The following is a 24088-nucleotide window of genomic DNA, read 5'->3' as shown; positions in this document are numbered from 1 at the left end:
CAATTGGGATAAAATTTTAGCACTGTCTGGTATAACACATATGTTAGTTGTGGCTGGATGTACATCTCAAAACTGTCACTCCAGTATGTCTTCTTTATGCAAGGTACCATGTAGTTTGAAGTCTATGTTCTAATGAGCTAAACTGGCTATCTTCCCATCACATACGACTGGTTCTATCTTTTTTTTATTTTTTTTTAACTTCACGCCAACCCCTCTTTTGCCCAGTAATACCCATCAGTGTCATGGTTTCAATCTATTCTTTTGACTGAAAAAGAACTTCTCCACAAACATATACACATATATATTAGAAGCCTAGTGCACAGATTTGTGCACCAGCTGCAGCTGCACTTGCCAGTGGTGAGCCCGGAATCTGGCACCAGCCCCCTTGGATCAGCTAAGCTGCACTCCTGCTGTGGGAGTACACTGACCACCAGGGGGCAGCTCCTGCATTGAATGTCTGCTCCCTGGTGGTCAGTGCGCATCATAGCAAACAATCGCTTAGGTTTTTATATACAGTGGGGCCTTGACTTACGAGTTTAATTCATTCCGTGATGGAGCTCGTAGCTCAAATTACTCGTATGTCAAATCAAAAAGTGAAGGAGTGAGACACGTGATGCTGGGCTGATATTGTGGCATTCACTGTGATGTTTGCTGCGCCAACTAGCGGTAGGGTAGCTGAAGCTGGCTTGTAACCCGAATTTTAGCTTGCAACTCAAAGCAAAAAATTGGCAGAGAGATGGCTCATATCTCAAAAAACTTGTTAGTTGGGACACTCATAAGTCAAGGCCCCACTGTATATAGATATCCTATCTAATAAAAGAGAAAGATGGTAATTGGCGTACCACCGCTACCCTTCCCATTGGCTAATCAGGGCGATATGCAAATTAACTGCCAGCCAAGATGGCGGCCGGCAGCCAGGCAGCTTAAACTGAACATGAGGCTTGCTTGCTTCAGTGACGGAGGACTGCAACGTTCCCCGCCTGCCTTGCCGGCCTCTGAGCTTGCAGGTTAAGAAACATTGTAACAAAAATAGAAGCTAAACAAAACCCCAGAAACCAGCTTTCAGCGAGCCGGGATCTCAGAGCTGGAGTTGATACAGAGTTTCGATTATAGAACCTAAACAAACCAGATACCTACTTTCAGCAGCTGAGGCCTCAGAGGTGGAGCCAAAGCTAAAGCTGGCCCAGAATTAAAAAAAAAAAAGAAAAAAAGGAGCAGTTGGGAGCTTCAGTCCCAGCCTGAAAACAGCCATCATCCCCTCACCCAGGCTGGCCAGGCACCCCAGTGGGGACCCCCACCCTGATCCAGGACACCCTTCAGGGCAAACCAGCCAGCCCCCACCCGTGCACCAGGCCTCTATCCTATATAGTAAAAGGGTAATATGCCTCCCAGCACCGGGATCAGCAGATCCGAAAGGCCTCCCGGAACCAGGATCAGTGTGACAGGGGGCAGCGCCCAAACCCCCTGATCGCCCTGCGGCTCTGTGTGTGACAGGGGGCGGGGCCACAACCTCCCTATCTGCCCTGCTCTGTTCATGACAGGGGAAGGTGCCCCAACCCCCTGATCTGCCCTGCTCTGTGCCTGATAGGGGGGAGCTCCCCAAACCCCTGATCGCCCTGCGACTCTGTGTGTGACAGGGTGCGGTGCCCCAACCCCCTGATGGGCCCTGCTCTGTGTGTGAAGGGATAGAGCCATAACCTCCCCATCAGCCCTGTCCTGAGTGTGACAGTGGCAGCGCCCCAACCCCCTGATTGGCCCTGCTCTGTGGGTGATAGAGGGTGGCGCCCCAACCCCCTGATCCACCCTGCTCTGTGTGTGACAGGGGGCAGTGCCCCAACTCCCCTATCGGCCCTACTCTGTGAGTGACGGGGGGAGCTCCTCAACCACCTGATCGGCCCTGCTCTGTGCGTGACAGGGGGCAGCGCCCCAACCCCTGATTGGCCCTGTTCTGTGCGTGACAGGGGGTGGCGCCGCAACCTCCCCATCGACCCTGCCTTGAGTGTGACAGGGGGCGGTGCCCCAATCCCCCAATCGGCCCTACCCTGAGCGTGAGTGAGGGTGGCATCGCAACCTCCTGATCTGCCCTGCTCTGTGCATGACTGTGGCGGCGCCCCATCTCCCCAATCGGCCCTGCTCTGAGCCTGACCAGGGGCTGCACCTAGGGATTGGGCCTGCCCTCTGCCACCCGGGAGCAGGCCTAAGCCAGCAGGTCATTATCTCCCGAGGGGTCCCAGACTGTGAGAGGGCACAGGCCGGGCTGAGGGACCCCCCCTACCCCCTGAGTGCACAAATTTTTGTACACCGGGCCTCTAGTATCAGTATAAATGATAAGAAAAGTATAAGAGAACATGCTTTTATACTGCATAGTTGAATAGTGGTTCCTTTGATATGTAAATGTGGACATATACATTTATATATGTGATGTTTAAAATATATTTTTCTCTACTTTCTCTGCTTTTCTATTTGTTTATATGGTAAAGCTAAATCTGATAATTTTTCTCACTGAGTAATATGCATTTTGTGAATCTCTTCCTGAAGTGAGCAAATACTATATATTATGAACTTTTAGATTTATTGCAAGAAAATGATATTATTTAGGCTCCCCTATACATATAAAAGATATTACTCAAAATAAATAAGAGTAAAATAATATATAACAATAAAGACACAAAAAAGGGTATTCAATAAACATAAATAACATCACTAAGAAGTAAACAGGACTTTTTATTTATTTGTTCTGTTTTTGTCTTAACTGATGCCAGAACATATGCTGTGATAAGTAAAGATGAAAATGGGGAAAAAATAAAAAATAGGCTCCATAGCAGGCTGAACAAGAGGATTGGGGAAAGACCAAGTGAGTCCTCTGGTTACTGCAGTTTCCCAGCAGATAATTTGATCAAGATATTAAGAACAGTTTCAGTTTAGTCTATGCTTGCATAACAGAAACTAAAATGATACTGGACAGACATTTGGTAAAAACAGGAAATAGATGAGTATATATTGATTTATTTGATAGTTTACCTGTTAGTGAACAGTTTTGTACTAAATATTTACTATGTGTGTCAAATAGCATGCTCTATCCAGAAAACACTGTATTTCACAGACCCCAACACTTTCCTTCAAGGACTTCACAACCTAGATTTATAGATGGCATAGCCCTTTCAAGGGATGTAAAACAGAAATTTAAATAAGTATGAAAAAACAATACCAGTCAGTTGGCTCAGTGGTTGAGGTCAACCTAGGAACCAGGAGGTCACAGTTTAATTCCCGGTTAGGGCACATGCCCAGGTTGCAGGCTCAACCCCCAGTGGGGGGCGTGCTGGAGACAGCTGATCAAAGATTCCCTCTGATCCTTGATATTTCTCTCTTTCTCTCCCTCTCCCTTCCCCTCTGAAATCAATAAAAATATATATTTTTTAAAAAACGTCAGAAACAATACGTGGGAAAGTATGAAAAAAAGACATTTGTGAAGACAGAACAAGCACTCAGTAAATATTTCCTATTATGAAGAGATGCAAGACTACAAATGTTAAACAAGAGAGAGCTCACCAATAGCTGGGATGTTTAAGTACAACTTTTAGGAGAAGTAGGACATGTGCTGGCCTGAAAGAATGGTTATAATTCAGGTAGGTTAGGAGTATACATGGGCAGGTCTTTAAAGTTGTTATGGAATGTGAAGTGCCAGACCATCAGTATTAAAGAAGCGATAGAGACCACCTTGGTTTATTTATAGAAATTATAGGGAGTATTCAAATAGAAGACAGGAGAAAGATAATTGCTTCTAGAGTTGAGAGGGGCTTGGATTATTGTGGTAAATGAATAATTGTCTAAGGTGTTTACTTCACTGGTCCACAGTTTCTACAAATGTGTAACAAGGGAGTAAAACATACAACCTATTTAGTTGTCTGCTCATTGTGACTCAGTTCTGGGGGAATTATAACATGGGTGTAGTCATAGGTTTAGTGTTTTGCCTGAGGTTTTGGGGTTTATGAGTGCTAAATCATTTCACGTTTAAAATAATAGGATGGGAAATCTCTCTGTTTTGAAGACACAGTCTTAAAAATTATTTTTTTCAAGAACTGAAAATAAATACTGCAATATACACTCCCCCCCTCCCTTAATCTTGCCTCTGGGGGGGGGGGGGATCCTAATACTGTTTCTAGTTAACAACTCAAAAGACAATGACTACCTCATAATGGCTTTTTAAATGATTACCCACAACTGTAATGAGTAATTATATCATTTGCTGTAATGGCATTCACTAAATTAATTATGGATTTGAAGACAAAATATATATGACATTACTGTGAAGAAAAAAAGGAAGGAAGGTGTGCTAGGCTAATGATGGAGAATTGTATGCCTTTTGTATAATTACAGTTTTATGAGCTTGCAAGCTTTTGTCTTTTCCATTTATTGGATCTATTTTAGTTTTTTTATAAGCACTATTTTCAACACATTTTATTAAATTTAGTTGAGTGTGGTCACCATACAAACTGCAGGTAACTATTTTTCACCGGAGAAAACCAGTCCTCATTTAGCTTAGGTACTTACTTGAACACACATAGTTAATCAATCAGTGGCAAAAGAGACCACTCATCTGATTTCATTCTACATCTCAGAAATTCTGGTTTTTATATTTAGCATAACAGAAGTCACATGTTGGTGAATTGTGGGACAATATACATTAGAAATGTATATACGGCATATTTCACTGTCTGATATTTTAGTGAACATTTGCTGGTCATCAATGTGATGTCACAGGTGATCAGATATGAAAATGACTGGCTGACAGACAGTAATGAATGCACACAGCCATAATTCACTTTTCTTTCTGGTAGTATCATATTCCAACAACACAACTACATTTTAGTTCACAATCGCAGGGAGTGCATTTATAAAAGAACTCTGTGGATCATTAATGTTGGACAGTCTGGATCCCCTCACTTTCTCAAATGGAAATTGTTTTCTTAATTACCAAATTTATCCTTTCATCTTGTCACTCCTATCGCAAACAAACAAGGCGTTGACAAAGTTAGCTCTTTATCATCTGGAATCCAGAAGGACAACTCCTGAATCTACTTTAGAAGAGTGAACAACTTCTTACAGTCTGTGTTTGCTCCAGGTACATACACTTCCTCATACAAAGTCTCTCCTTAATGGTATTTTGAAAAACATTAAGTTTCCAACAAATTTCCACTATTTTCCTATAGATAAACAGGATAAATGAGGTCTTGTTTCTCTGCTTTCTTCAAAATATATCAAAGGAAAAAGAATCATCTTGAGAACTGAAAATGCTTCTTCCATGGTTGTTGTCATTTTTGCTCTATTGCTTTCTCTGACATGTGGCTCTCCTATAAGGCAGATGTCCAAGTATCACAGAAGAAAGGTAAGAAGAAAGGTTGTTTTGTTTTAATTTTTGTTCCTTTCTTTTCCTTTAAGAGAAAAATAATTTCTGTACAGACTCCTGGAATAATATTATTCAATATTTCACTGTCTTTAGATTTTGTGCCCAAGATCCATAAAACTTTATTAGCTCTTTTCATATAATCTTCTGTTTACTTAGATGCTAATTTATTTTAAACCATAGGTCTTCATAGGATTTCTCAAAATTAATAATTAAAAAAATAACTGTGACAAGTACAAAGGATCACATGATACCTGGGACAATAATTCATGGCATCCCAGTGGCATAGGCTAGGCATGTCTATAGCCAAGAGCTTTTTTCATTGAAGGGAATTTTAATAAGATGTAGATGTAAAAGGGTTTGGTTTGAAAAAGGATCAATCTCACAGTGAAGAATTCCCAATGAATGTGCCATTGAAAACTATTTCTATGGATGGAACTAGGCATTGCTGATGCATTAGAGAATTATGTGTTAAACAGTTGCTAAAGGACCTCCTGCAGCTTCAATATAAAACTGTAATTCATTAAAAACAGGGTATGGTGTGCTGTGTCTAACATGATGTTTGAACACAGACCTCTATTTCTTAGTCATAGGACTCAGATTATTTAAAATATATGTTCAAACATTCTGCTAAAGAAGAAATAATAGAAAAAAAAGAAGAAATAATAGAAAACTGGGTTCTCAAAAATTATTTTTCAGTTTTAAATTTACTTCTCTTTACCTTTATGAATGAGACTATTCATTCTAACTTCAATGTACTTCTATAAATGTTACCTACTGATGTAAATAAAACAATTGCTGGATGCCTATTATGTTGCAGGCACTGCAATAGAATTAGCACACCTGGAAAAATAAAGAAAACGGTTTTCTCTTCTGTAGTTCTTAAGAATTGATTACAATAAAGTGAAATGATTGTTTTGTGTAATTTGTAATAATAACTTTTAGTTAATGAGATTTTCCTATTGCCCCAAATTTCATACTTTATCTCATTTAATTCTCACAAACAACTACATGATATATAGATTTCATCTATGCTTTACAGATAATGAGATACTTGTAATGTATAGAACAGAAAACTAATGTGGCCAACTCCAAGAATTGCTAAGTGGAATATATTCCAATATAGTCTGTCCAAATATAAGTTGATTTTTTTTTAACAATGTATGCTTCCCCTGAGGATAAACTGGTTCAACTTAAGGAAGTCAAGATTTTACAAAGAAAGTAACGCTAGATCTGAAACTTTAAAGATAGTTGAGGAATAGGGTCAGCATTAGAGACCCAGGAAATGAAAGTTAGAAAGGCAGAAATCATGTAAAGCATAACATAATCAGGAAAGACACTAGTTTAGCATGTTCAGCATAGAATTCTTAAGAAGAGATTGGATATAAATTCAAAAGAAGGTCTCACCATATTAAGGAGTATGAGCTTTATTCAAGAGGCCGTGAAGCTTCAGTAAAAAAAAAAAAAAAAAAAAATTGCGCCCTGTTGGTGTGGCTCAGTGGTTGAGTATTGTCAGACATGTGCCTTGACTGGTTTGATTCCTGGTCAGACCACATGTCTGGGTTACAGGCTTGATCCTCATTAGGAGTGGCTGTGCAGGAGGCAGCCAATTAATGTGTCTCCCTCATCAGTGTTTCTTTCTATCTCTCCCCCTTCCTCTCTCCATAAAATAAATAAAAACATATTAAAAATAATAGTAATACTAATAAATATTTTGGGAAGTAGCACCATCTAAATTGGGTTTTCAGAAGATAACTTAGAGACTCAAGAATGAAAAAAAACTATTAAGGAGGTTACTTTAGTAAGAGGAATTAGAAGTGATGAAATGAATACCTTCAAGGTATTATTGACCGTAGAATCTAAGAACAACAAAATATCTGCCCCAATTCAGACCACTTTATTTTCAGCAAAGGCCCCAGGAGAAATAGTGCGCTCCACAGCAAATGAGTTTATTGGGCCAGGGTTCCCTGGCCTCCAGGCAAGGTACCTAAATGTTGTTGTTTTTTTTTCAGCTTGCTACTTTGTTTTCAGTCTTTCTACATACTTTTCTAATCCATCCTGCTTATTTTTCCCAACACATTTTCTTTTTATGTAGTTAAGAAAAGAGAATGATTGCCTCTTAAATCAAGTAATAATTCTTATAGTTACCCTGTGTATCTGGCCCCACGCTTAAATCCCATTTTCTCCTGGAAAGCCATTTTACAGCATTTAGTCAATACATTTTCTCCCACACTCTGCCTGTGTTCATGCTGATTGCAAACCTAGTATTACCTTTTCCCTTCCATTCACACAACTAATATTTACTCATTCAGACAGTAGCTGCAGTCCCATCAATTCCATGAAACCACCTGCTATTGCCCAAATGTAAGAGCTTGATGCTGAAGTTCTATTATACTTACAGATTATCACAATTTAATACTGACAAATCCCATGTGTGCTTGTTATAATGCAGGCCAACTAAAACGGAACCTTACATTCCCTTGGAGCTCTAGGATTAATTGTATTTGTTTATAACATTCTCAGTAGGTGGGGAAATAGCTTAGTACCGGGATATACAATTTAAAAGATCTTGAAACCCCTGATCCTTATGCTTTTGCTACATAGCAGCTTTTGGTTCACATGATTCAGGCTTCACTGAACATTTGGAAATTCACACAGCAATCCTGACTTTCCCCAGCTATTTGCTTTGAACACAAAACTCACTTCACAGCTTTGACTTCTACACATTCTCTGGAAAATGCTATTCACAGGTCATTGGGAAGCCAGAAAAGGGCTCCGAATAGTGAAAAGCTCTGAGAATCCTCAAGGCAATAGAAATACTTTCTCACATGTGCTTAATATCCTCATAGCCATCTATGCTAAGCATGGGCAGCTGGTATAATTGGTACCTCTATTTGTGGATGGAGGAAATGATAGACATGGTTTCTTACCAATGTTGACCTCTTCCAGGGAGTACTCAACACTGAATTGGGAAGGTTTGGGGATGTGTTAAGGTGAGGAAATTCAATGGAAGCACAATAGAGGAGACAAGACTTGGTGGGAAGAAAAGCTTAAAACAACGAAATATATACCTACTGACATACAAACAAATGTCAGTATTCTGAATAGGTTCAGGTCTAGGACATCAGGAGTAATTTGGACGCATCCACTGCCAGGAAGGCACGCGATGTGTAACACACAGGGCACACGGGATATGATGGCTGTTGACAAAATCACCTTCTACCCTTCCATAATGTGATAATGAAGCCAGCGTGGTCTTGAGAGAGCTGTTTTTATACCTGACTTTCATTTTCTGCATTTTTTTTGTATGATTCTCTATTGATGTGTGTCTGCTCCTTTTTTAAATAACTCAGCCATCGCATTGCACTTTTTTCTCTTGGGCCTCACACATTCCTTGCCAGATGTCCTTGTTTTCATGGTCCAAACTAGAATTAATCTCTGCCTTAGTCATTCATCCAAGACAGTGATTTTCAACCTTTTTCATCTCATGGCACACATACACTAATTACTAAAATTATACAGCACACCAAAAATATATATATATATATATAATGATCTGAAAAAAAGGTATAATTTTGATTGGTTTACAAAAAAAAAGTAATTGTCTACCCTTTTTGCTCTGAAGTAAATTTTTAAAAATCAGGTACTTGTACTTGTATATAGGTATTTCTGGTACCAAGAATTAGCCAATCATTCACAACATTATTACATGATGTGACCAATAAGATAATATGCAAGTCTATCATGTGACATATATTTATGGTTCAAGACAGGATATTCACACTGGATGACTATTGTTGTGTTGGCTACTGTCATATTTTAATCTGACAATCTAAGGGAAAAGAAGTCAGTGCCCCTAACTAAATAGGTATTGCATATTCTAAAAATTCTTGCAGCACACTGGTTGAAAATTGCTAATCTAGGGTATGATGAAGAAAGACCCAAATGTACAAATTATGTTAATGATATAGCTGCTGAGCCTGACTTATATGGCTCAGTGGGTGAGTGTCGACCCATGAATCATGAGGTCACCGCTTCGATTCCTAGTCAGGGCACATGCCTGGGTTCCTGGCTCAATCCCTGGTAGGGGGGCATGAAAAAGAGGCAGAAATCCATGTTCCTCTCTCATTGATGTTTCTATCTCTCTACCCATCTCCCTTACTCCCTCTAAAATCTTCCCTAGTAAGAGAGCAAAAGGGAAGAGCATTGGGATCAGTGTTACAGCAGATGTAATTGATGATACATCAAATTATATAGGAAAGCAATTTGGAAGGAATGATTAGGTAGAACAAGTTTTGCTAAGAAATAATAACACTAATCAATCAAAATGTCAATTACTTTATTAAAGAGAGAGTACAATATTTAGACTGAAGCTTGTCTGTATTAATAGACAGTGATCAGAACTGGCAAAAAAATAAGTCATATAAATTTATTGGGCTTTTATAATTATTAGATTATAGTTTGCCTCCTTTATATTTCCTCTACCACTGTCAGTTGGATCTATTGATGTCTCCCATTAACAATGTGCTTCCCACACCATTTCTGAATGTGGCAGAAAACTTTAAAGTATTTTAGCCACTCTCAGTCCATTTAGTTCAACTGCGATGGGGCTTAACATTAAATATGTCCATATTCATTATCTTAATGCTGACATCAGTGTTTCCCTTAAGCGTGGTGATTTTATCATACTGTTATGAAGTCGTCTATGCCAGAATTCTAGATCCCAAATCTTGAGATATAGGATATCTGGTTATGCTCTGGATTCTGAAACCTGTTCTTTTAAATTCTGAAGTACCTCATTCTCTCACTGGGCATAATGGCAATGGCTGGTATCATGTTAGCCAATAGTAGAAGCTGCAGCAAGCACTAACTTCCTGCCTTTGCATCCAGTATTGCTAGCCCCTGATCATATATCATATGCTCATCGTTAAGGATTTTCCATTGCTTTACCTAGGACCCTTAGATGTTTATATTACATGCTATGATTGAAGACTGCTACAACCTTTAAAAATCAAAATTAGGCTGCTGAGCTAATATGTATTTTTATTTTGTTTTTTAGTTATTGATTTCTGAGAGAGAGAGAGAGAGAGAGAGAGAGAGCGAGAGAGAGAGAGAGATTTGTTGTTCCACTTATTTTTATGCATTCATTGGTTGGCTCTTGTATGTGCCCGGAGTGGGGATTGAACCCAATTGAACCCATAACCTTGTTATATCAGGACAACATGCTAACCAACAGATACCTGGCCAAGGCCACTATATCTTGTATTTTTACCCAAACAGCCCCACAAATCTCTCAGTGCCTGTCTCCCAAAATGAGTAAATCAATACCAGCTTTTTGCTTCAATAAAAATTCCTAAGATAGAAAATAAGCAATTCCATAAAACATATATGAGGCTCTTAAATTCTAGGCTATAGTTCCAAGTAGTAAAATAAAAACCATTCATGCTATTTTTTCCCCTCGATCTCTCTTCTCATGCTGATTTTTGCATCTATGAATTAATAATGGCTAGATAGCATGTGAGATTGGTGAAAACCTCTAGATTTTAACAATTTTCTCTTTCCCTGGTCTCCTATAATCACCTCTTTAAGGTAATATTCTTCATATTGTCTACCTCACTTTCCTTTTATTCTTATTTTTTGATAATATGTGATCTAAGGAACTCATTAACCTCTGACTTTCTGATCATGTTTTGCCTTTCACAGCATGCATGATGACCTAGTCATGTTTCATACCCCCACCCCATGAGATAAATATTTCCATGCAGCTTTGCCTTTTTGTCTCTTCAACTATGTATTGCCTCTGGAACCATCATCTTCTGTAACTACACTGGCATGAGGGGAACAAGGGCCCTGAGGGGTCTGGAAAATAGGGGATTATTCCTAAGGATTGTTATCATAGACGCAAAAATACAATAACAGGCTCAGTTAAGGAGAAGTTTGACCTTTGTCAAGGAAGATATCGGCCTAGGAAATGACTACCTCCATGGCTCACTTTTAGTTAAGCAGTATTAATTTCAGATTATCTTATGTGGTCACTGTAGGTCTCTGAGTTTGTAAGGCCTGCCACGCAGGCCTCCCTGGAGCTTGTCAGGTTTAGTATGTGCCCCCTTTTTTCGTCCACACCTTAATAAAGCCTATTAGAACTTTAAATCTACTCAGTTGAATTTTTTTTTTCTTTAGCAGGTGCATATAGTGTAAGATAAAGTCAAATTATGTAGAAAAAAATAGCTTTTGATAAAATGTAACATACTTTGAGGCTAAAAAACAAACCAAACGGGTTTTTGTTTCTTTACATAAGGAGCTTGGAACTTGCTACTCTGTCTTAACATCAAGTAAAAAGCTAAGCAGACTAAAGAAATCAATAATTCTTCTTCGATCAATAACAGAGGGTAGGATGTAAGGCAAAACACTGCCCCCAAGATTGGAGTCACACCTTCCTGGGACGTGGACCCACACACAGACACTGCCAGGAGAACCATGGACATAACTGAAATTCATGAATGGCTGCCTGAGGCTCAGTGTGGATGAGTCTTGAGAATTAAAAACCCCATAGGGACCCACTGACAGGGGTTCTTCAATAATTGTAAGGTTTATGATCAGGAGTTCAACTAGGTTTCCACAGTTCACATCAGAGAAAAATCCCGTATACTTCCAGCAAGGGAAGGAGCAAAAGCAACAATTTTGAAATATACCAGAGCATTGTGTCTTCAGGAAACACTGGTTACTAAAGCCTAACCAGCCAACGTATTATCAGAACCTAACTGATAATATCTAATTGGGGAAGAAATATACCTAATTCCAGCCAACTTGAGAGGTTCTGTCCCATCTCAGGGGGAGAAAAGAAAAACTGAGAAAGTCTTGTCTTTTACACAAAGGAGTTGAAAATTCATGCCTACACAAAAACTTGCTCATGTATGTTTAAGCAACTTTATTTATAATTGCCCAAACTTTCAAACAATCAATATATCCTTCAGTAGGTAAATAAGTGTAGTAAATCTAGACAATATAATACTCAGCGCTAAAAATAAATGCGGTATCAAGCCATGAGAAGACATGAATAAACCTTAAACACATATTACCAAGTGAAAGAAGCTAATCTAAAAAGGCTACATACTGTATAATTCCAACTACAGTTGACCTTGAACAACATGTGTTTGAACTGCAGGCATCCACTTATACGGAGATTGTTTTTTCACTAAATATACAATAGGCCCTCAGTAGCTCCAGAGGGGGAGGAATAAATAGGCAGAGACAGAGTATTTTTAGGGCTTGAAAAATACGCTGCATGATATTATAATGATAGGTGTCATTATGTATTTATTCAAACCCATACAATGTACAACATCAAGAGAAAAACATAATATACACTATGAACTGTGAGTGATTATGGCATGTCAATGTAGTTTCATAAATTGTAATAAATGTATCACTCTGGTGGTAGATATTGATAATAGGGAATGTTATACAAATGTGGGGGCATATGAGAATTCTCTGTCCTGTCTCCCAGTTTTATTATAAACATAAATCTTAAAAAAAATAAAGTTTTAATTAAAAAAATCTCTTTGAAACTGTGAGTTAGAAGGCATCGTCCTTAATTTGATAAAATATTATCAAAATAAACTTATAGCATCATAATTAATATTGAAAAATAGATAGATTAGTAAAAAGGTAAAGATGATATATATTATTAATTCTATATAACTTTTTAGTAGTTGTAACCAATAAAATAAGGCAAAAAAATAAATTTTAAATAAATAAATAAATTCTACCCTCCAAATATGGTTTTTAATCATAATAAATAAATTATTAAGAAATGCCATAATTCCACATGTAGAAAATAGAAGAAACATACAACAAAATGAATAATAGAGGTTAAGTTACTAAATGAAAAATTAATATATAAAAATAAAATATATTTTAATATTCTAGGAATAGGAAGATAGAAATTAAACTAAAATTTTAAATATAATAGCATTATAAGGTATAGATATTTATGAATAAAATATGTATTGAAAGTAATTAAAAAGACCCATATAAGAAAAGAAGTATATTTAATGTTCATAGATTTAAGTATTCAAATTGATGTTAAGCTTTAACACAATCCCACTCAACCTAAGTGGCTCAGTGATTGAGAGTTGACCTATAAACCAGGAGGTCACAGTTCAATTCCTGGTCAGGGTACATGCTGGAGTTGCTGGCTCAATCCCTAGTGTGGGGCGTGCAGGAGGCAGCCAATCAATGATTCTCTCTCATCATCGATGTTTCTGTCTCTCTCTCTCTCTCCCTTCCTCTCTGAAATCAATAAAAATATTTTTAAAAGATTTGACAAAATCCCAATAATAACTCTAAAACAAATTTTACTTAAATATTCTAGCTGACATTAAAATATATACATATGTGCAAAATCCCTTGAATAGCCACTCTTAAGCAGGTGGAAATTATTGCGCCATGATATAATAATACTGTATATGATATTAATATGATGAATTAATAGAGTAATACAACACAATGGAGACCCTGGAAAGAAACTCAGGCTTTTATACACATTTAACATGTGACAAGTGGCATCACACACTATAGACTTTTGGAGGAAGGCTGGGTCATATATTAAATGGTTATGGAAAAATTGAGCATCTATGCACATTGTAAAGGAAATGAAGTTAGGGAATGCAGGAATATGTGCAAAACTTAACTTATTAATATTAAGATTATATAAAGTACTCCCACACATTAGCATGAATGGGACTACAACACCTACCAATGGATAAGATAGATAACACAGGCTACTCAAAAGGCAAAATTCAAATGACCAATGACCATGAAAAGGTTTCAAGCTAATTATCAATTATGGAAGTGCTAATTAAATAGATAGATAGATAGATAGATGCCACAAGAAAATCTATCTTTTATGTTTTAGAAAAATGCTAAATAGTAAATCAAGAAGAAATGATGGAATTAACAATTGAATTTGGCCAAAAACCTGAAAACACTTGGAAGAGGATTGCTCTTCAGAGCTTCAAGATAAGAGTCCAGCCTGGAGAACATCTTGATTATGGCTTTCTGAGAACCTTAGCAGAGAACTTAGCTGAGCACACCCAGGCTACTGGCCTACGGAGTGTTGGGATACTAAACGTGGGTTGATTTAAGCTGTCAAGTGTATAATAATGCATTAAAAATATAATAACAATTGAGTCAAAAAATTTTTATATAAGTTTACAAATGAGGAGAATGAAATTCTCTTCTGGGAATTAACATTTTACTCAATTGGACTTAAATATGAGTGTTCCATATATCACATTGGTCACAGATATTCATTTCTAAAATCAATTCATTATTCACGAGCCATACAAAAATAGGCTAGATTTGATCCTTGAGCTATTGTTTGCCAATGCTTTCATTAAAAGTCACAATTGTACATGTGTAATTACCTAAGTTTTCCCCTGAATGGTGGCCTGAAGACAAAATAAACCAACAGGAGTGAGTCAGGGTGGGAGGTAGGAGGAGGAACTTGTGCTTAGGAGGGAGAGGAGTGGGAGCATATGAGCCACCAGGCTGCCTGTGCTTCTGGTAATTCCCCTGGAGGAAAATGCCCTCTCTGGTAACCTTTCTGCATTAGCATCTGTAGAAAAGATCAATTGATGCCAAAGTCCATCACAGAAAACAAAGGTACTCCTTTCATACAAAAGTGCAGCCAAATCACATAGATTTCTTCTTACCGCTCCCTCCCTTTCCCCAAATTAAATTGGTGCCATTTGTGAGAACATTAACATAAGTAAATGACAAACTTTGCAGTAGATTTTACCAATATCTGAGATTATGTGATTGTTTTGCTGAAATAAAGATGAGATTTCTTCAGCAGAAATGCATTACTCCAAGTAATATTGCATTTAAATCTGTGGCACTCTGGCATTTTCAATATTTTTCCCCAGAGTAAGGTACCCAAAATTAAGACCCCCCAAAATGGAGTGATACAATTTGATTCAGTGCTAGAACCAGCGAGGCAGTGGTTATTGCTTCACAGAAATGAAAGAATTTTGTTATTGTTTTCTGGGGTAGAAAATGAGCAAAATAATACATAGCATAACTATAATATGAGCTCAAGGAAAAACCAGCACATTATTATAAATCATTATGTGAAACAGAAAGCAAGGCACGAAATCTCCCCTAGATTCCTTCATTTTGGTTGAGAAGCTGTTTGGTGTGTTTTGATACATTCGAAATGTAGTGTGGAAACGGGTTTACGAGGTATATAATGCATCATCTGGTTACCTGTAAAAGAGGAGAAAACTCCGGGGGAATCAGTTCAATGGTGTTTGGGAAAACCCTTATGATGCTCACTCAGTACCTGTTGACTAAAGAAGTTAAAAAGTCAAGAACTGACTAATGGCAGTTCTCTGTGTGGAGGATTTCGCAGGCTTCGTCGACCCTTTCAAACAGAACATGACAATTATTCCCTTAGACGTTAGCAGGGACACAAATTGCACTGAGAGCTGATCACGGAGTGGGAGACTTCAGCTGCCTTGTTTTCTGTCTGTCCTGGTTGAAGGCAGCTAAAGGTCATTTATAAACCTCATGTCAACTTCTAGAAGGTCTGAAGGCATTTGTAAATCTCTGAACTTACCAGCACCTTTTCACACATGGCTCACTATTTAAAAAGAAAAACAAAGAGAGAGCCAAAAAAAAAAAAAAAAGAGTAAGAAATGTGACTAGCTTTTGAAATAGTAGTATAGCAACATGTGTTGAGGCAAGAAGCCGCTCTAATGTGTTAGTAGTAGAGAATAACAAGTATAAGTTAATCAGAAATGTGCTAACAATCCCTTAAAAATTGAAACCTAAACATGTTTGTCAAATATGGCTGCAAATGCATTTACTTAACAAATCAATAGATTTCATTGGACTTCACATCTTTCATGTTGTAAATGCTTTCTGAATACCTGTTTTCAGATATTATATTAAAAACCAATTCAGTCAGAGGTAGCTGGACTCAGCAATCGACTGTGCCAGAATTTCCCGGCCTCTGAAAAATAAATGTCAATGGCATCCTCCAGTCACATGTCCAACAAAAACTTTTACCCATTTTACAGGTTGGGAAACTATGCACAGAGTAATTAGATGACAGTAGGAATAGCTCAGCACAGCTTTTTAAAGTCCAATACTTAGAACTGGATGAACTCACATCCTGATTCCACCTATCCCAGGGGAAGATCTAGAGAAGTGTTCCTTACCTCCTTTATCTATTTGCTTTTCTATTAACAACAACAACAAAGGCAACATGTAGCTGTAAATGTTTTCACTGTTGATGTGAAATGTTTTATAAGCAAAAATATTGCCTTCAGCATTTCTGAAATTTCCAAATTTATTTTACAACTTATAATAGCTAACAGGGAAGTTCATAGTTAAGAATTCTGTACTTCAAGGCCTTTCTGCTGCTTCTCCTTATACCCTACCCTTTGTTGTTGTTTTTTCCAGACTCAGAAAATTCTGAAAAGCAGCCTGGAAATGAAAGCTCCAAGGCTAGTTTCCAGATCAATGACATACCAATTCCGTGGCTTAGGCACCAAATTTGTTTCTATGAGCTTGATTTCCCCATTCCTAATACAGTGACAATAAAACAACCTATCTTTTCAAACAAGGTTTTCTGACAATTAAATATTCTTGATAAAATATAAAGCAATACACCATTGCAGAGTGTACAAACTTTTTAAAGATATTTGTGGCTGGAATAGTAATTTATTTTCAATTTTCTCTATACTATAGCATTGTCATATTGATGAGGAAAATAAGACACTTTGCGGGGGAAGACCAGCACCCTGACTCTGTACCTAGTTGATTAGCATCCCTAATGCACATTCCTGTTAGCCTATAGCCTAGTGTGCCCCTTCCTTAATTATCTGGTTTTGCAATACTCACATTTTACAGAGGCCATAAACCATGAACAATATACAACCCGTGGAGGGTTATCATTGGTGGAGCCAGGCCAGGCTTTTACATGTGGTCATATGGCCCCCATCCCAACACACGGGGCTTTTTGCAAAGCCTGCGAAAGGTCCGGAAGTCTGATCCATATTTGGGGGACAAAGAAACCAAAGGGTATATAGAGAAAGCTTCCTCCATATTGGTTTGCTCAGGATTTGGAAACAGGCTCCCCTGAGTCATGGTATTAGTACATCTGGAAATAAACGGATTTTTCCTGTATCTCTGGGTACTCCTGTGTATTTTTCAGTTGCCCGGTAAATTCTGTAACAATATAGTTATGCAAAGATTGTACATTGTAGGGCTTTTTCATTTCAATTTCTTCGTACTCAGTGTTAGTGTGTATTGTCATTGTCCATGACCCCAAGTCATATAATTACCTGGTTGCTTAGAGTTAGTTAATCACTTGCCACAATTTTAGCTATTGTTTCTCTTGTTACTGGCGGTGTAACTAAATGTATTTGCACCACATTTACACCTTTTGTATTGTTGGGATTGTCTTCCTTTGGATCAATGTGACATACTATTTACTTTGGTGGAAAAAATATTGCTCTCTGGAGCTCAAATACATTCTATTCTGCTGGGAAAATTATTTACTATGCATGTGCATTGATTTCTTAATAATATTAACAAAATCCAAAATACACTGTTCTGTAGATGAATTCAAATGTTTTTGGCCAGGCTTTTCCCTTTTCCTGAGGAATCAGTTCTTAAGTTGCAGTCAGTTTAGTCTGGAAAATGTCACTGTTTTCAGTACCAATGAGCAGGAGAGCACCTTGAGTCAGAGGCACACTGAAGAGACAGAAGAAGGGATGGATGTAGAAGAAAGTGAAATGGCAGGTGATGAAGCTCCAGCAACTTGCTCCATTCCAATGGATTGCAATCTGCATTGAAAATCCTGGTCACTTCAGGATTACTTGCAACCCTGTGCAATGCTATGAGATTTCATGGAAAAGTTTTTTCTAGTAGTCAGTAGTTCTAGCTGTTTTCAAAAGTTATAAATTGGATGATACTCAGTTCTCAAGATAAAAGTTAGTAGAATTAAAAACAGGAAGACATGTATATTTTGCAAAATTTTTAACAAGTGAAAAATTGATGGGTTTACAATTGTGCAACAGTAACTTTCAATGAAACATCCTATGCCGGGAGCCGGTCCATCCTTGCTGTTTCAAGGGACCTGGCATATATGGCATATGGTTCTTAATATGTTTGCTCACCTTCTTGGCGCTGTGTTTTAACCAAGGTCACCTCTCCGAGAAAGGTTGAATCCCCAGGTAGGGATTTTCCCCTGAAGTTAGGGAGGGAATAAAACCCCTCAACTAAGTGCCAGGCGGGTAATTAATCCCTTTAACTACAAACAATCATGCTTAAACTACATAATCTTTTCTCCCTGGAATGGAGATAAGAAACGCCCTAACCTTTGTAATAGAGATTGATAGGATTGAATCAACTGGTATAAATACAGTTGTAACAAGACAGAAAGACTCAGAACTTAGAACAGAATCAAGAAGACAGACCCTACACGGAGCCTAGAGACAGAAGAACTTCGCTGGAGAGAGCATGCCGGAGGATCCTGGACAGGGACTGGCCTCGGAGCCTAGAGACAGAGCCTAGCGAGAGAACATGGCAAGGGATCCTGGACTGAACCTGACTATAGAGATTGGCAGGAGAACCTGACTGGAACCTGGCTACTGAACCTGACTGGAGAACCTGGACAGAACCTGGCTGGAGATCCTAAGCAGAGCCTCTCTGGAGATCAAGACCAGAACTTGGCTGGAGATCCTGGATAGGCTGCTGATCAACTGAACGCTGTCTCCGTGTCATTCCTTCTTCGCCGACTCCGTCCACACCTTTGGGAACCCCTGGACCTGCTGGGGTTGGACCCCGGCAATCCTATATCAGGATCTCAACTTATTTTTTAAAAAATATATTTTATTGATTTTTTACAGAGAGGAAGGGAGAGGGATAGAGAGTTAGAAACATCGATGAGAGAGAAACATCGATCAGCCACCTCCTGCACACCTCCTACTGGGGATGTGCCTGCAACCAAGGTACATGCCCTTGACTGGAATCAAACCTGGGACCTTTCAGTCCGCAGGCCGATGCTCTATCCACTGAGCCAAATTGGTCATGGCACTCATCTTATTTCAATGTTCTCAAGGGACAGGTCAAATTCAAAAATTCAAACTATATTTAACTAATGAGCAATCACTCTGGATTGAAGATACTACAAAATCAGTTTATTGAGTGCAATCTAAAAACCCACCCGATGGAGAAATATTTTCAAAGAGGGCAGAGCATTAAACAGCAAAGAAAACTGGAACTCATGGAAAATTAAAGGCTGCCCAAGTTTTGCGAAGGAAAATAAACATCAGATACCAAGATGATGAGAATAAGATGGAAGAGAACAGTAGCAGAGGTTGTCCTAGGGAAGGGACCCAGCACAAAGGGTCTGATGGGAAATGGGTCAGCAAGGCTTTGGAATCCCTGCCCTGGTAATATGAAAGCTGGTACATCAGGGACAAGGTGATATATGCCCATTTTGAAGGTATACTTTGAAAAAGCCTGTAAACAGGCAGATCCTGAAAATGAGACTATGAATAATTCAAATTATGGTTGGAGAGTCTTGAGACTATCAGCATGGAGAGCCCTCATTTCTTCTAGCCAAGCAACCAGCAGTTTTAAACTTTGCCAGAGTATCTTGAAAATGTGGTAATAAAGTTAGCCAAGGAATTACTACCTTCTTCTGAAGAAATAAAAGCAGGTGAGGATGAAGATGATGGTTCTTTGTTGAAGGAAAACAAAACCCTGATGTTCTGAGAGACAAACCTGCAGCAGGGGAACAGATAGAAGTATTACTAACAAATTGGGTGAAGAATGGAAGGTTCTGGCTCCCAATGGGAAATAAAAGACTCAAAAATTATAAGTTAGAACGGTTGAGTGTGATAGTGAAGAGATGAAGATGAGAGCTAGGCAGCTAGTGGGCTTGCAGGAGGCAGCCAATCAATGATTCTCTCTCATCATTAATGCTTCTATCTCTCTCTCCCTTTCCCTTCCTCTCTGAAATCAATGAAAATATATTTTTTTAAAAAAAGCATAACCTCCCCAAGTATACAAGTGTATAAATGGGAGAAGTGACAGTAGACAGAGATCTTTGCTCTTTGAGAAGTTGCCTTATAAACTTGTTCCTAATGATATAAGATACCTCCTTTCCCAAAACGGGATGCTTTCACTGTTGAATACTTGCGTTGGGATTGTTGGAAATTATAGGTTCAAACAGTCCATGTCGAATTATTTGTTTCTGAGAATCTTCCCTGAAATTATACCATGTTTTAAAAAACAGATTAAAAAAAAATGGATTCCTGCATGCGTCTGTATGAGAAATGCATACCTGTTACACTTGTGAAAAGACAAGGAACTTGGCCTTCCTACAGTTTTTCTGAATCATACTCTCCAGGGATCTTTCTCTTTTAAAACCACTGGAGGTCATCCAAGGCTGAACATTGGTCTATAGAGATTTAAAAATAGTGATGTCTGGGTCCCAACCCAAGAGAGGCTGGTGTAATTGGTCTGGAGTGTGACCTGGGCATGGGTTCTTTTTAAACACTCCTCAGATGATAAGAAGGTACAGTTAAGGTTAAGAACTACTTTTCCAAAAATAGCTCCCCAGGTGGTTTGTATGCATATGAAATGTGCGAACCGCTTCTTTTAACTCATTCCTAAGCTGCCTTTCCTGTCCCAGGTGACCTTGTCAACTCTGCTCAATCAGGGCTCTGCTTGACAAATGCCAAGTGACTTCTGAGATTTAAAAGGCAATGCTGGGATCCTGATTTAGTCAAAGGCGTTTCCCCATGTTTAGAGTCTGATTCAAGTATATCATTTATTGAACCATATTCTAGCTAATAATTGCTAATGTACCACACTACAAGCTTTAGCAGCTCTCTTGCTGTCTTTCACTGACTCTCTTGGACTGGATTCACTCATATCATATTATCTATTGGTTCCCTGACCCTGGAATTGTAGCCCACAACCTAGATTTTGGACAGCTCTAGCTCATTTTTCCCCCTCTGTTTATTTTTTTAACTGAATTTAGTGGGGTGACATTGGTTAATCAAAATCATATAAGTTCCAAGTATATAATTCTATGATACATCATCTGTATATTGTACTGTGTGTTCAGCTCTCAAAGTCAAGTCTCCTTCTATCACTCTGTATTCCCCCCTTCCCTTATTCTACCTTCACCCACCCCTCTCTCCCTCTGGTAATCACCATACTGTTGTCTGTGTCTATGAGGTATGAGGGTTTTTTTGTTTATTTGTTTGTTGCTTAATCATTTCACCTTTCTCATCTAGCTCCGAAATCCCTCCTCCCATCAGTCTGTTCTTTCTATCATGAGCCTGGGGTAAGGGAGCTATTATGAAAATAAAAGAAAGGGTTCTTTTTAGACATTTTTAGGCTAGACATCTTTTGGGGGAAAGGAAATACTAAAGATATATCTTTATAAATGATGTCAATAGCCTCTTCTTTCTATTGGGGAGGGGGAAAGTGGAGAGAGCCCAAGTGACAAATTACCTCATTGGTGTTGACCAGAAAATCCCAGACTGGTTGAGTAAGATTATATTTTTGGGAAAGGCTGAAACAGCAGTTAGGCCAGGTCTTAAATGCAGATTTGGCTTTAGCATAGTGACAGCATTTGGCCGTGAGGTTTTCTGTGTAACACATTCTCTTTCATTTTCATTACATTGACTGATTTTCCAGTAATGAATCCAAGCATACAATAACCCATCCTTACATAGTGTATTACAGTCATGCATCACTTAATGAGAGTTATGTTCTGAGAAATGTGTTACATAATTTTGTCATTGTTTGAACATCATAGAATATACTTACACAAACCTAGGTCGCATAGCTTACTTCACACCTTGGCCTCTGCCCCTCCACATTGATCATCCTCCCTGATTCATGTTAAACCTTCTCCTCCTTATAATTCCTGGGCCTATTTATTTTTTGTAAAATTTCAGATGATTTTTTTTAAAGGGGAGGAAGAATGCGAGAAATAAAAGCATATTGCTTCTGCACCACATACCTGGACAGCATGTTACTGGACTGAATATCATAGGTAATTGTAACACAATGGTAAGTAAGTATTAGTGTATCTAAACATAGGTAAATATAGAAAAGGCACAGTAATAATGTTAGTGTAAAAGATTAAAAATGGCATACCTGTGTAGGACACTTATCATGAGTGGCGCTTTCAAAACTGGAAATTTCTTTGGATGAGTCAGTGAGTGAGTGATGAATAAATATGAAGGCTAGGACATTAAGACACTACTTTATAAACATTGTACACTTGGGCTACATTAAATTTCTGAAAGTATAGTTTTTCTTCAATAATAAATTAACCTATGCTTATTATACCATTTTTAACTTTTATACTTTATAAACTTTAACATTTTTAAAACATTTTCACTCCTTTGTGATAACACTTAGCCTAAAACACAAACACATTATAACAGTGTATAGGAATTTTTTCAGTTCATTATAATCTATGTAACCACCAGTGTATATGAGGTTCATTGTTGACAGAAATGTTGTTATGTGATGCATGACTGGATTCTATTTATGTATAATATCATTCAAAGTTAATATTTTGCCTAAAAAATTTATAGTTTTACTAGTGCCCTGGTGCATGGATTCATGGACATTGCAAGGATGTTAATTAGAAGGTGGCCAGTGGGGTGGGACTGGGTGAGATGGGCTGGACACGCCCTGGAGCCAACCTCCCCCAGCCGACCCCACCTAGGGTGGCACTGCGGCTCAAAGGGCATCTGTGGAGTGAGCAGGGTTCCTCCAGTAGGTGGGGTCCCTCAGCCTGACCTGCAGGGATTGAGCCGAAACTGGCCCTCTGGCATCCCCTGAGGGGCCCCAGATTACAAGAGGGCGGTTCTCGGGTGATGCACCCTGGAATCAGGCTCCCTCCTCTCTGGTTCCAGGGCATCACCTGAGAAGCGCCACTGCCAAGCCACTGCAGCTCTGCAGCCCCTGCATTGAAGGTCTGCTCCCTGGTGGTCATTGTGTATCATAGCTACTGGTCGGATGGTCAGATGATCGCTTATGAGAAGTAGTCTATTTTCTTTTCCTCTACTGCCATTTTTGCAGTGTTTTCTCACTTGATTTCATTTGATAATAATGTTTCTTGATGACTGCCAAGAATGATTGCTTTTCTGGGTTCATTATTTTCTGACCCAATTTGTCTGTACCTCTGCCTGACTTTCAAGGCTCTGTATCAGTGCCCACGGACACTGGCTAAGTCCTTTGAGGCATTGCTGCTCCCGGCACTGCTGCCTACTTCTGCCTTTGCCTCTCCATATTGACCATCCTGGGCCTCTTTATTTTTGTAAAATCTCAGATTATTTTTTTGAAGGGGAGGAGAAATGAGAGAAATAAAAGCAAAAAAAAAAGTGAAAAATGATTACTTAAAATAAACAGTAATCATTTAAACAGTGTGAAACATTAAACTGAAATTATTCAGTAGTGAAACATTAAAACAAGATTTTAAAAAATTTAAATTCATGGTATACACTAAGAAAATTATAAAAGTATTAGAATGGATTTTTTCCTGTTAATATTCTTGATATATATGTACAACCACAATGGAAGAGAATACAAAAATTGAGAACATTTGTGAATGTCATACAAATTTTCCCCCCT

At 38.4% G+C, this 24088-nt stretch overlaps 1 pseudogene; it reads left to right on the top strand.

Moving 5' to 3' along the window:
• The window catches only part of LOC132213948 (THO complex subunit 1-like), a 47077-nt pseudogene extending 25294 nt beyond the window's left edge, over positions 1-21783 (top strand).
• The last annotated feature ends 2305 nt before the right edge of the window (positions 21784-24088 follow it).

Source organism: Myotis daubentonii, chromosome 12, assembly GCF_963259705.1.
Source record: "Myotis daubentonii chromosome 12, mMyoDau2.1, whole genome shotgun sequence".
Lineage (NCBI taxonomy): Eukaryota > Metazoa > Chordata > Mammalia > Chiroptera > Vespertilionidae > Myotis > Myotis daubentonii.
The sequence above is the reverse complement of the archived record's forward strand: the minus strand, read 5'-3'. Positions and strand labels throughout refer to the sequence as shown.